A 14,406-nucleotide genomic window follows, 5' to 3' on the forward strand; every position below is an offset into this window, starting at 1 on the left:
GCAAACTGCAAATACTTGTGGGGGTTGGTGTACTCTTTTGAAAGACATCCGTTTACCCCTCAGTTCACTTTCTTAGCCTTTCAAGTTGCACTCCTGGCCTCTTAAAGGCCAATATTGTACTTTTGAGGTAACAAAAGTACCTTTGAGGGAACCAGCTTTAATTGCGTAGCTGGAAGTACAGAACTGTTCTTGTCTTTCTCCTCCATTTTTGAGCCTGAACGGATATATATATATATATATAAAAAACATCTTGACATGTTTCATCTGCCTCAAGAGCTCCGCTGTTTGTTTCCCACACGTGACGGCCGATTTTTCTCTTGAAAGAGCGGAATATGACTCTTGGCTACCAGCATTCTATTTGCTCTATTGTGTCTGTTTTTACATTTTTAAAAACAAGACAAAATGCTCTCATATATGTAGAATGCCACATCCCATCAACAAATTGTTTAAACTTACTGCTAATATTTGTTGACATTAACTTGTTTATTTTTTATGATGCTCATCAACTTAATAGAACACGTGAAAACGAAAAAAGCTCATCTCTGTTCAAAATGTAAAATGTATCTCAGTTCCTTGTTCTTCTTCAGTACACCTGAACGCCTTGGCGAAACCCTGCTAATGATAATCTTGATGGTTCATGCCTCCACCATCATGTATCTGAACATTTCATTGGATGAAAACAAACATTATGTAAATTGTTGGCTTAAAGTCTCAGACAGACTCCTCTTAGTTTGGCATAGATACATCAAATAGAGGGGAGGGAGAGAATAGAATATTGAAGTAGTGGTCCTCCATTTAGATTCAAGCACACATCTTACAATATCAGTCTAGCGCTCTTCAAACTGTCAATTAAGTTTACATCGATAATCTAATGTATGGTGGAATAAATTCTCAGATTACTGTGAGACAGGAGGTGCGAGTACAACAGCTCTGGGTGCACTGAAGCGTCCCTCTTGTGTGGTATGCTTGGCCACTCAGGATGAGAATAGTCCACACAAACACACAAACACACACCCAAACACACACACACACACACATACACACACACACACACACACACACACACACACACACACACACACACACACACACACACACACTCACTCACTGGCCTGTACATGCATTATAATGTCAGCTCAGTGTGTAAAGCGGAGGCCCATATGCCTCCTACAGTGTTTCCAGCAGCACAGCCTCTAAGGATCGTCGCTAAAAGCATTCACACTATTCAAATCCGTGTTTAGCTTGTGTGTTCATGTTATTTGGGTGGTCTGCCAAGTTGATTGAATTCCCATTTTCTGCTAATTGGTGGCACCCCTTCTGCTGAAGATGTGTCTGATCCCTCGCCCTGTGCGTTTAGGCACAGGAGCATGACGTTTCAATGAGAGCAGACGCAGCTTTGTGTGGTGAAGCTGCAGCAGCATCTCTGGTGGCCGTCGACACCCCCCCCCCCCTCCCCGTGCCAGCATCAGTAAATGGCATCAAATTAATTGTCCAGCTTAATATGAAACTTTGAGTCTTACTGATGAGCACTGGGAAATGGAGTTTTAATTTGAAATTCACCTCTGTGAATCAGTTCAAAATAAATAAATACACTTGCTCCTCCACCTGCTGCCAACACTGAGGACAAAATCAACACATACGTCTGGACTGGCGTACTAACTGGAACGTCTGGGCATTTCATAGCCCTTTCATACCGCAACGCAGAGAAGATTTATTGTCCTTTATTAGCACAACATCATAATGTTCTTTTTTAATGCCAAGAAAAGAAAAAAAGAAAGAAATTTGGCCGATAACATCCCAGATGTCAGTCGCACTGTGAGAAGAAATGTACGGGTAAAACAACACTTCCATCATTATCATCCTTGACACAAATGCTAATCCCTCGGCCATGTTAGCCATCTGTGGCTGAAGTGTCCAGGCAGAAATTACTGGAGAAAATGGACACAAATAAAATGCTAATTCACCACAGGCTACAAGTGGCTTCTCTCTCTGGGCCCGGCTCGGGGGGCCTCTCAGTTCCCACACCATATTCCTGTGTCTCTCCCAGGGTGCTGCTGGGATACCGGCGGCTGCATCTGAGCCCGCAGCAGGGACGCGGCCCTCCCATTGGTTCGCTTTTGTTTGCCCCCATGCATGGTATTCATTGCCTGATTTGAATATATGCAAATGTTGCGATGGTGCCCCGTCAAAGGAAAAGTCCCACCATGGTTGTTTGCGCCCCCCACTCCTCCTCCCGTCTACCTTAATTTTTCCCGGCTCTTTTCCTTTTTGTCTGTTTCCTAACTGCTGCCTCTTCTTCAGTGAGGGGCATAGCTGTGGGAACCAGCTAGGAAGGAAGGGCCAGATCAGCTATGTCACATGGATTTATCTAAAAGAGGAGCAGGATTCAAGACTGGGAATGAGCCCGTATATCATACGGAAGACTGTAAGCAATAAGGAACAGAGAGAAAATTATGAAATGAGGAATTAGGAATTAGGAAAAAAATTGTGGAGTGCCGCACGAGGTCAAAAAACAATTTCAACAACGGCAAAATCAGGCAAAAAGTGACGATATAAAAGAAGTGATTGTGTGTCTTACTCATGTCCAGAATGACTCCGCCAAACGAGTAAAAAAAATCCTTGTTTGACATGCATATGTCTTCTTGAGTCTTTTTCAGTGTGTTCAGTGTCTTATTCTCTTTCTGGACAAGCAAAGTGTACGTGTCACTTATGTGGCAAGTAGATATTTGCATGTATTGCAAATGGATTCCACTTTAAGGAAAGCATTTAATAGAATTCAAGGTAAAAGAAACACGATTCAAAGACAAAAAATTTAACCCTAACTGTCCATAGACGGAATGTCACGGAAGGGTTACTGTAGTACAGCATTTATGTATCACTACAGGCGAAATGTTTTGGATTTTCTTGAGCTCATCAGTGATTTTTTTTTTTTTTTTGTGCTTTATGAACAGTCGTCCAGTGATGCCACAGCAGAAGTCTCTTGCCATCTGCAGCCGGCCCGCTCAGTTTGAAGATTTCTAAAATAAATGAGCTTCGTAAGAACACACACACGCGCACACACGCGCACACACACACACACACACACACACACACACACACACACACACACACACACACACACACACACTGACTGCATGTGGGTCATGTGTTTGATCTGTTTTCAGCCTAGTTCTGCAGCTTCTCTGGCTCGTTCTCACACAGATTTGGATGTCATAAATCACTAAGCAACTGAACGATAACCATGAAAACTCTTATCTGGCTCTTTATATTTGTATTATATGCTTTTATACTCTCCGTGCCGCACTGAGATGTTCGTGAAAACTGACACTACTGCAGATGTAACGTCTCTTCTTTGATAGATTTACATCCTAGAATAAACCAGCTTTCCTCATCTGATTGTCATGAATCATATTTTAACTTTGACAGATTACATGCGAAAACACCTCAAACGCAGAAATCGTCCTGTGTATTTTCATGCGTTCTGAAAAGCGAGTATGACAGAAAGTTACAGGTTATAATTGATATTTTCGGGGAGTTTTTAAGCCAAATGTGTGTGCCGAATTATCCCACCTCCCCCGAGTGAATTTTGTCTGTGCATTAACCTGTTTTGAATGACAATCGTGCGCTTGAACTTGACCGAGGGAAACTGCCTGGGAAAAGAGGCGCGACTTTGGCCCTTTGCTCCTCTCCTTTATGGGGTGGAGGCTGTGAAGACTGATGTCAGTGCTCATTAGCATAAAATTCAGCCTGTTTCCAATTAAAGCAGGAAAGCACCAAGAAACCAGTCTGTTTTCACGTGGTGATGAATGAACCAACATCTCCTGTTGTCTCTCTGTGTCTCAGCATCACAAGGATGTAAGTTGACTGCTTTCCCCTTTTATTACTAGTGGTTTAAAGCTGTTCATTTACGGTTTTATCCATCTTCTGTTTTTATGTTGGTGACAGCATTAGTTTTAACTGCTTTTATCCTGCACACCTGCGAGTATGCGGATGTTGGAATGATGCTGGTTACGTCTGCTGTTGGTCTCGGCCTACGCGGTTGTGCAAGCATCTGATCTCTATTCTTAGAACTCTGTGAATTTGTCTTTATTTGCACAGCGACTGTCTGTGTCAAATTCGTTGAAAAACATCAGGCCGGTCCATTTCTGCATCTGTAGTGTTCTTGTGCGCCGCCACACTTTTACTCACAAGCTGCATAACTAAAAAGATTTTTATTTGACTCAGATTCTCCTCAGTCAACTACTTGGAAACCTGGCTGAGACTCTTGACGACTGCTCGGGGGATGTGGAGTAGAAAACAAGTGATAAAATGTATTGGAGCTATTTTGAAGCATTTTATTGTTATTGGATCATCTCATATCCCTTTTCCATCACATGGAACTGGAAAAAAAAATAGGACTTCACATTCTTGGAAAGATTTTTTATTTTATTATTTTGCAAGTGGTAAAATTTGATAACGTAAATAAAACAGAATTCAGAGAACTCACGGAGTTTCGGCAGACTCCGTATGTTGCTGCATCGACTTCAACAATCTGCCAGTAATTTCACTTCTGAGAGTAATCGAGACGAAAAAGATACATTTTCCCTCCACACAAACAGATATCAAGTTCTAAAATTGGAATTTTACTCCTTTTTTGAATTTTATTACAGCTCCTATTGATTCAGTTTTTACCAACATTTATTCAAATTTGGAGTGTTTGGAGACTTTGTGACAGGAATCAAACTTCATCACTATCATCATCATCATCATCATCATCATCATCATCATCGACACCACAATATTAAGAATGATTCCCATTAATTAGGGAGCAGGACAGAGGGGAGGACAAATATTTGCTCCCTGTTGGGCTTCATGTGTGACCTTTGCCCCTGTGTCAGGTCGAGCCTCTTTGAAGAGCGGCCATTACAATTCCCAGGAGTGGCCACTTGAACTGGTCAGTTATTAACAAGGGAAGTGAACGAGGCTCGAGCTGCTCGTGCACTGAGACACAAAACATTCCACACAGAGGAATGAATTTAAGGAGGCTGGACGGGATTTAAAGTATAAGTTGAATTTCTGCCCGCCTGATGTATGTAAAGGCGTGTGTGTGTGCGTGTGTGTGTGTGTGTACGTGTGTGTGTTTGTAAATTTCCTCCCACAATGTTAATTGATTAATTCAAATGTATATGAAAAGAATATGAGATATTCCACTTTTACCATCGCACACTCAGTGAATGAAGAGTATGACAAGATTGTAATCGAGAAAAATCGAAATGTTCAACATGCTTATAAATAACAGAGAATTTGTGAACGCGATGACGGAAGAACACGGATAAACAAATTGAATAAAACAAAATTTAAAATCTAGAATACACAAAAACTGAATGAATATTTAGTCTTGACTGAGCAGTACATGGACACTGATGTAAAAGAATTAAAAATCAAAATGTGGGACTTTGAGAAGAACAAACAGTTTTCAGGCTCTAAAGAATATTTGAAAATGTCAGATATCAGTTCAGTTTTTAGAAAAACTGGAAAAATTGAAAGGATATTGAAAAAACAAAACAAAATGTGGGGATTGTTGAGGTATTTTATGACATCAACTTCAAGAGCTCCAAATGATGTAATTTCTACATGTTTTAAATGAGAAATGATAAGTCAAAAATGTCGAGACAATTCCATATTTCAAAGTGATAATTTCTGAATTTGGAAGGAGTATCGTCATCCTAACATAAACCAAAGACCAAAAACAATGTTCGCTTAACTGTGACTAAACCTTAATGCTCTGTTCTCAGAAAATAAGATTGTTTCAGGACAAATTACATATTTGACAAGTATTCCCAGTATCCACTCGGGGGGGTGGTTAATATTATTATTTTTTAAAATATATCTTATTTCGAACACGTGATTATTGGTACGTCTCGTCGCCAAATTCTCAATAAACGAAACCAAAATGAATTTGTGACTGGTTCTACGAAATCAATATTAATATTACAAGATAATTATTGGTCTATATTCCTTCGCGAATTCAGTTTCTTCTTGGGCCAATTTAGATATTTATTTACTTATTTTCTAAAAAAAAAAAAAAAAAAAATCGAATTCTTACTGCCTCAGTTTATCTAACGCCAAGATTGGACTGAGCTCCAGACGCTCAAATGAAATAAACAACCGCAATTAAACCACGTCAAAATTCCGGTTCAACTCGAAGTTAGAAGCTTTATTAATAAAGATTCAGAGCTGGAGAGAAATTTAACATCTTGTGTGTGTGTGTGTGTGTGTGTGTGTGTGTGTGTGTGTGTGTGTGTGTGTGTGTGTGTGTGTGAGCTTATTATTGTTTTTTTTTAGGCTACAAGAAACGATTACAAAAACAACCCCCCAAAAAGTCTTCTATGTTTTATAATTGAAAAACGTATCTATATGATAAACTATTCCATTATAACTTTAATGTTTGTGTCATGGTTGACCGCAGGCTCCAAGGTCTTGCTCTCTTTTATTGGTTTTAAATGTCCTCTGTTGTTTCTTTCCTAATTCATGAATTGAATTTCCTTTTTTTTCCCCTTGAAGCTATAAAATCTTGTTTTTCCTGAATCATAATCCTCATTATAATCGCGTGGGATTACCCGCATTATACATAACACCTCACCATCAGAATCGCAAACTCCTAAAATGTTGTTGTGTATTCGTTGAATTTGAAGAAAAACAACAACAACAAAAACAGTTTTTTTTAATACATTACATCTATTTGCATGCTGCGTTTCTCCTGTGTTTGCTTTTAGGAAGTTAATAAGCATTTTATGGGTTTCATAGGCGAGTGGAGGGTTTTAGGCCAGACGTTTTACAGGCCTGAGGTCCAGTTCTGCTTCTCCACCGATAGGTGTCGCTGTTTAGCTCGAACGTTGGCACTGAGGGGATCATCGGAACCTTTTCTTTGACTTTCCGAAGGACAAATACGTATAAAATGTTTTTTTTTTATTTCTGCACGAGAGTTGTTTATTACTTATTAATCTATTCATTCATGAAGAAATCTAAATGGACAAATGTTTTTTTTCGATCTCAAAAACAAACTGAGGGTGATTTATTTCCAGCTCGTGATCAGATCACGTAAGGAACCAGTAATTCTTATTTAAGCGCTCGTATTTTTTTCCCCAAAATAACATCCCAACATATTTAATTGTAAACATTTTAACTACTCTTGTTTTGTTTAATTTCGTGTATCCAAGTATATTACATAAGGCGGTGTTTTTTAATTGAAAAAAAAACTGAGAAGATGGCCTGCGAGCAGCTGTGACCTATTTAATTCTGGTTGTTCATTAAATGTTAACAACTACCAATAATACTCTTTATGATTTTCGTTTACAACACACACAAACACACACACACACACACACACACACACACACACACACACACACAAGCACACACACACACACACACACGACATGATTTTATGGAAACTCACACCATTTATAGAGACAAAATGTTTTATTTCGTCTTGAATCTGCCTCGTTGAGACCTCACTAACGGGCAGTGGATCCCACACATTGGATAGCATTTTTGGTGTGACCTATCCCGACGCCTGACGTCACCACGTTGACGGTTACGCTCATTTCAAGGGCTAGTTTTGTTCCACGCAGCATCGACTTCCAGCTGTGTGTATCCGCAGTGTGTATTTCACCTTCCCCGAGCTTGATGTAGTAGTTCATAGTCTACCTCTACCGCGGGTGACATTTGGCACAGTGTCCAGCGCGCGCCCTCTTACGCACACAAACTGAGGAGAGAAAGACGTCGCAGCACGTAAGGCAACGTGCGCTGCAGGAGCTCCGAGCATCTGGCGCTGCTGAGGCTGCGGCAACAGCATCACACGCACGTCCCTGCTGCATGCTGCTCCTTGGTTTTCTCTCCGTTTTAGATAAATCGTATCAAATTGACGCCTTTCTTCTCCTATGGACCGAGCGAAGCGTCGTCCCTGTCGGGCTCCGTCTGTCTCGTGGCGGCACAGGTGCTCGAGTCAAGGTCTGGAGATCAGTCGAGATGTCTTTCACAGCTCAGAACCAACTCTGATGGGTGTCCAGGACTTGTGTGTGTATGTGTGTTGTTGTTGTTGTTGTTGTTGTTGTCTGTGTGTATGTGTGTATGTGTGTATGTGTGTGTGTAAAGGGACTCGGAATGGGTCTTCAAATCGCGTCGTCAGCCGAGCAACACGGTGCGTTTCAGCAGTGTCGAAGGAATTGCGACGCGATCTTCCTTCCCAACGCAACCGGCGAATCCAAGTTTGGGGTCTGCTGCAACTGTCCCCTGAAGGTCCTCGGTGTCTCCTGCTCCTCTGTCTCCTCGCTGTCCCACCACGCAACCACGGAGGTAAAAGAAAAAGAAAAAGAAAAAAAAGAAAAAGATGCTAGTTGCAACTAGAGAGGCAGAACAATGGACTGTGCTTAATACGTAGACGGTGTAAGGAGGGTTTGTTTCTGTGCAGAAACCACGCAGAGAGAGAGAGAGAGAGAGAGAGAGAGAGAGAGAGAGAGAGAGAGAGAGAGAGAGGACGAGCGACGCTGCAACTCCACGCACACTGTCATCCGAGTCTGGGGAGGAGGTGCGGGATGCTGGAGCGGATTCTTGGCCTTTTCGTGGCTTGTGTCTGTTTCCTGAAGCAGAAGTAATAGCAGTGTTTTAAAACCACTTCTGCTGCTCGGATCAACTCATTGGGCGATTTACTCTCAGTCAGTGGAGCCTTTCTGGACCCCCATCTTCATAGTTGAGAGATAGAAACTTAGATTTTAATGCTCAGTGGACTTGAACCGGAGGCACGGGATTTACCCAAAGTTGACGCTTGTAAGTACATTTTGTATTTCATTTACTAGATTTTGTGGTATTCAACCGCCATGATAAATTTTAAAATCTTTTCAACTTATTCTTTTTTTTTTTTTAATTCAGTAAAAACATGGCGGTTAAACTAAAGTGAGTGTAACCCAGCGTGTTGAGTGGCAGCAGGCTGCTCCCTCCCTCACCGAGCGCTGCTGAGGCGGGCTGAGTGGCCCCGGAGCTGGCGTTTGTAAAGCAAACAGTTGTGTGATTGTTAGCAGAGCCTGGGAAAATGTCCCCTTGGCTGAGAGGTGGAGGGACTTGACGCCAGAGCCTCTTGTTAAGCGGACTTGTGTGCTCCCAGACATCATTGTGATGCTAATGAGCACCAGCACGTTGTTGAACTTGATGTTGACTTTTTTTTTCTTTCTTTCTTTGGGGTGATTTTTTTTTTTTTTTTTTGGTCCCTCGTTTGTGGGAAAATCTTTTCAGGAGCTAAAGTTTGAAATAATTAATTAGGCCACTGCAAGCTGCAGAGAGACTTCAGATTTTGGGAAATATGCAATCACTCTTCTTCTCTCGTAGTTAACTTGGAACGAGTGATATGAGGGATTTTTATTATAAGTTGAATGAATGAATGAATGACACTTTTTTTTAAAACCAAAAAAACAATAGTTCTGTCAGAAATATTGACATTTATGCCAAAAAACGATGTATTATATTGCAGTAGTAATATTCTAATACATACGTTATGTATTTCCATAAAACTATATGATATGTATTTTTTTAATGTACAATTTTAATGATATTTTTAAAGCTTTTCTTTTTCTTTCTTTCTTTCTTTCTTTCTTTCATTCATTTTTCTTTCTTTTTCCTTTCTTTCCTTCCTTCTGTCAACACAGTGCAACAGGTGCAGGCCTATATACTGGATAAATGCATTACTGGAATAGTTGCGTAACTTAGAGCGACATCGCCACTTGTAATTTTAGAGTCACTTGGGAATTTCTCTCAAACACACACACACACACACACACACACACACACACACACACACACACACACACACACACACGGAGTGACAAATATATGCAAAAATATATCCTTAACATAATGCCGAGTTTTAATTTTGTTCAAATAGAATTAACTCTCCTCTTAATTATCAAAAGGATTGAATAAAAGAAGATTAGCTTCATTATTCGTGCCGTTTGATAATAATTTGATCTAAATCCTGTGGAACTGAATAACGCAGAAAACAACTCGTGTTTTAGGTGGAATGTTGAGATCCGTCGTGTAACACTTCAGCTAGACCCCCCCCCCCCCTAATTCCTCTGCGCAAAATAAATCAAATTAAATTAAAATGATCGAAGTTTAGACTGAAGACACGGAGCATCAAGGTTCCAAACCTCGCTGTGAATTCACTGGATTCATTTCAGCACCAAGGACAGAGGCTGCACCTCTCACTGGAGGTTCTTGCCAGACGTCTCAACATTCTTCTCCCACGATATTTATTATCCGTATAGTTGCTGCTTGTGCATCTTTGCAAGGAAGGAGAAGCCAGTAATTTGTTGTTTTTTTTAGTTGTTCCCTAAAGCGTGAATGTGGCGTTCTTTTTAATCAAACAGCATGAAGAGAACAACATGGAAAATGGAATATTTAGAGCATCGAGTGTCAAACATTCACTGAATTGAATAGAAAAGATCAAAGCAGAATTAAGCAAGGATTTTCAGGCCACCTTTACTGTACACGTATCTGCCAGGATGTGACGCAGTTAGGGGGCGTGTTCAGGTCTGATGATTCACCTGAGGCAAATTAGAGATTACAGTACCGAGACTCACGTTGGAATATTAACATGTTTACATATAACACACACACACACACACACACACACACACACATACACACACACATACACACACACACACACACAAACACACACTTTCACAAAGCGATTACAAGCATTACGCGATTTTGCCAGATATTTTGAGAGATTAAGGTTTTCTTAAAATAAGAAAATATATATTCAATAATATCTGACTGTAGTACTGTAGGCATAATATAATATAATATAATATAATATAATATAATATAATATAATATAATATAATATAATATAATATAATAATATAATATAATATCTCGTTTTTTGTGCCTATAACAAAGAAAAAGCCGTTGTAATTAAGGAATATTTTATTATTGTATTGTGTTTGAATTTTTAAAAAAGTGAAATCATGAATGCACAGTTAATTGTTGTTGCATTTGGTTTTACTCTCTTCAAATATCATTTCCCCCTAAAATATTTCCTCCCCATAAACACACTTGTGCTCTCTCAAGAAAACTGACAGAGGTGATCTAAATTCGTGTGGGGGGAAAAAAAGGATTGAGACAACACACGCACACACACACACACACACACACATACATACACACGCACACACACACACACACACACACACAGATAAGTGCGTAATTTTGCATTTCAGACGGTACTTCTTACCGTCTAGAATTCTGGGAGGAATGTTTCATTTTGGATCCAGTTTGGAGAGACTATAGTGACTGTTTGGGCTCGATCTAATACCTGGAATGGATGTGAGGCGCTTCCTTTATTATGAAAGGATGATTCAGGATTGTAGTCATGCTTTCAATTTGCTTCATTACAACTCCAGATATTTTTCCTCCTTAATTTGATCATTAGAACAAACGTGTATGTAAAGCAGGGATATACTCAATGATAGAATAAAATAGATAATTTCGGAAGGACTTCTGATCAGTGAGGCAAACGCAACTGTTGATATCCTTCTTTCTGTTATTATACACAGGGTACATATAATTTGAAAATCTTCTGTACCCAGACTGGGTGTGGCTGGAAGATTATTTTAAATGTGATGTGATGCATCAAGGTTACAGGCTCTCGCAGACAGCTGCGTGTGATTGTTGTGTGTCCTCTGTGACCAGTTATGATGGTTGATTTGAATACATCACCGGTGGCGATTGAAGCGGCCATATTCTCTATAAGTTGACGCTGTAGTGGACCCTGAAGACCTCTTTGCTGATGATCTAGGCAAGTTTTCAAGCCTCATTCCAGTAAAGCACTCTTTGTGTCTAGTGTCCTCAGCATGTCTGCTCTGTAGCTCTGCTGCGGTGCCAATGAGCATGCTAAGTTCTGTGTCCTCCTGGCAGTCTGACCCGGAGGCCTCCCGGTGGCCCACCTCCTTCTCCAGCCCATGTCTGACTCCCTCATATCGGCGACGCTTCTTCCTCACTCTACTCTTCTCCTCCTCGGGTTATGCTGCAGTTTTCCTGACAGCCAGTGGACGCCCTTCCTCGATTAGTCCTCCAGGATACACGTGTGCATGTACGCCGACGTTGCTTTGAGTAAAACGGACTTCGCATTTGCGACCGTGACCATGTGGGATGCCGGTCACAGCGGCTGGACTCAGCCGGGGTAGAGATGCTCTCAGCCGGACTGAATTTAAGAATATCACGGCTGCATGGAGGCCTATTAATGGAATATAACAACCTTTGTGGGGTTGAATTGTCTTGTCATGCGAACAGTTGAATGTAAGTATTTTATATCAAATTCTTTTTTTTAAATAGAATATAGAATTTCAGCATTATTTTAGGATACTATAACATAGAAGGAGCACAAGAAATTATTTTCTGATGACACATGACTGAATTTCTTGTGTCAGCAAACATAAAATGTCCAATTTGTCCTGATGTATTTTTGGTCTGCTGACCTACTTTTACAGATTGAGTTCCTAGACACATTAATGGATATTAAAACAGCATAAAAACTATGTTTTTTTTTGGTTCACAATCGGGAAAAGGGGGGTTGAGGGGTCACCCTGGTTCAACTTGGCATCATGTAACCAACTAATCCAAAGTCTTGTGTGACATGCAGTGATACTGGACTTGTTCCACCATATCATGTTGTTGACATTTACGCTTTGTATGCCTTTGGTAGTTTGTCATGCTTTCAAACAATTCCCGGATTAATCCACTCAGCACGGAAACTACGCTCCGTGGCAAGAAATGGGTCGATGTTAGCTGGCATTTAAAACAACAATAAGCTGATGTGTTTTAACGGTGTGAAGAAACATCTGGCATCTGCTTCTCTGAGCTGTGTTATCAACGGGAGATCAACTGGACATCATGTGGGGTTATTAGCGGGGTTAAACCTGGTTTTCTTGATGGAGTCATGGATGATGACAGGTAAATGTGTCATCCTCCTCCTGCAGCCGGATGACTTCACCTCAAGCAGCTGATTCATCATCAACTCAGAGGCTAGCGTGCATTTGGAAAGGTTGCAGGAGTATGTAGAGGTCCATGGATGCAGGCGCGCGGGGGGCATTGTTGCTGTAAAGACGCCTGTCAGGGAAGCGTAAAGGCAAATAGAAGTCAAGGTATTACCGATAACCTGCTTCATGCATGCATAGTTATAGAAAGACAGAGGGGCAGGCACAGTAGAAGAAGAAGGAGAGGGAGAGAGTGAGGGTGAAAGAGAGCGAGAGAGAGAGCGAGAGAGCGAGCGAGAGGCGTGCACATGCAGGCGGAATGCAATGGCTCCATGTGACCACAACACACGCAGCTCGGCTCGGCGGCGGCCCCTTTAAGAGACGTGGGTTAGTTTTTCTCTTTGGTTATCTAGCTGTATGAGTTTATGTAATATCATAAAGCTAGAGAACCGAATGTATAAACTAATTCTGCAGACGTCACAGCGGAGCGAAGTGGCCTGATGATGGGGAGGCTGCCTGCCGGAGCGGATGGATGGCTGCAGCCCGCACGGAGCACCACTGGACCCCCGCGGCAGCGTCCGTCCGTGCATCGCAGCGAGAAACGCCTCCTTCTTCTTTGGACGTATATGCCGGTACAGCGGGGAACGACACCCGGAGTAAAAATGGATTCATATCGCTTGATATATTGAGGATGCGTGTAGTGACAGCTATCAAGCGGAGCTCCATTCATAGATGGTGATGATGATGATGAGGAGGAGGAGGAGGAGAAGGAGGAGGAGGAGGAGGAGGAGAAGGAGAAGGAGGAGGAGGACGAGGAGGAGGCGACACGGCTGCCTCTCTTACTGGAAGAAAACTGCCCCCGGCTGCTAAAAATAGGCTCATAACTTAAAAATTTGGGTTGTGTTGTTATTGATTGTGTTGTTAGTTTGGATGCTGTTAACCAGGAGGTGAAATGAGCACGGGTTGTAGCAGGAGGAGGCTTCTGATTGGTTGACTGCGGGGAGTCACGTGTTCCACCAGTAGCCCCTACATCCCCTTCATGCCTGCACGTCTGGTGATAGAAAACTAGTTGAAATTGGCTGTTAATCGTGTTTTCATGCTGTAGTTCTAAACGCACTGGAAAGTTGGTGAGGGGACTTTTATTACACAACATGAGCTGATGCAGGAGAATCTTTGGATCCAACAATCCCAATAACAACTGCATCCTCATGGCTGAATGTGCCACTGCAGATCTGTAGAAAGTAATGAAGTGGAGAAAAGAGCAACGCTGAGATTCAGTTTGTCAAAGGGATCATCATATATCCCTAGATTATCTTGACTGATGCCTCCGCCATTGAGTCAAGTCTTAGGAGAAACATACAGTGGAGCCCTTCATAACAAATGTTCACATTAT

The 14,406-nt window shown here is 41.4% G+C and overlaps 1 long non-coding RNA gene across 6 annotated transcripts in view; it reads left to right on the forward strand.

Moving 5' to 3' along the window:
* Window positions 1–3,796: 3,796 nt before the first annotated feature.
* Window positions 3,797–14,406, forward strand: part of LOC147249944 (uncharacterized) — a 38,056-nt gene continuing 27,446 nt past the window's right edge. Inside the window, exons 1-2 of one of the 6 annotated variants that reach the window (XR_015119303.1) lie at window positions 7,590–8,337; window positions 8,453–8,808. This is a non-coding gene — a long non-coding RNA (uncharacterized LOC147249944). Of the gene's footprint in view, window positions 3,856–7,589; window positions 8,809–13,530; window positions 13,670–14,406 lie in introns of those variants that run through there. The other 5 variants (XR_015119301.1, XR_015119305.1, XR_015119302.1 and 2 more) reach the window with 5 other exon arrangements.

The sequence above is a fragment of the Aulostomus chinensis genome, chromosome 14 (genome assembly GCF_037954235.1).
Source record: "Aulostomus chinensis isolate RoL2024-O1b breed Wild chromosome 14, RoL_Achi_v1.0, whole genome shotgun sequence".
In the NCBI taxonomy this organism is placed as follows: Eukaryota; Metazoa; Chordata; class Actinopteri; order Syngnathiformes; family Aulostomidae; genus Aulostomus; species Aulostomus chinensis.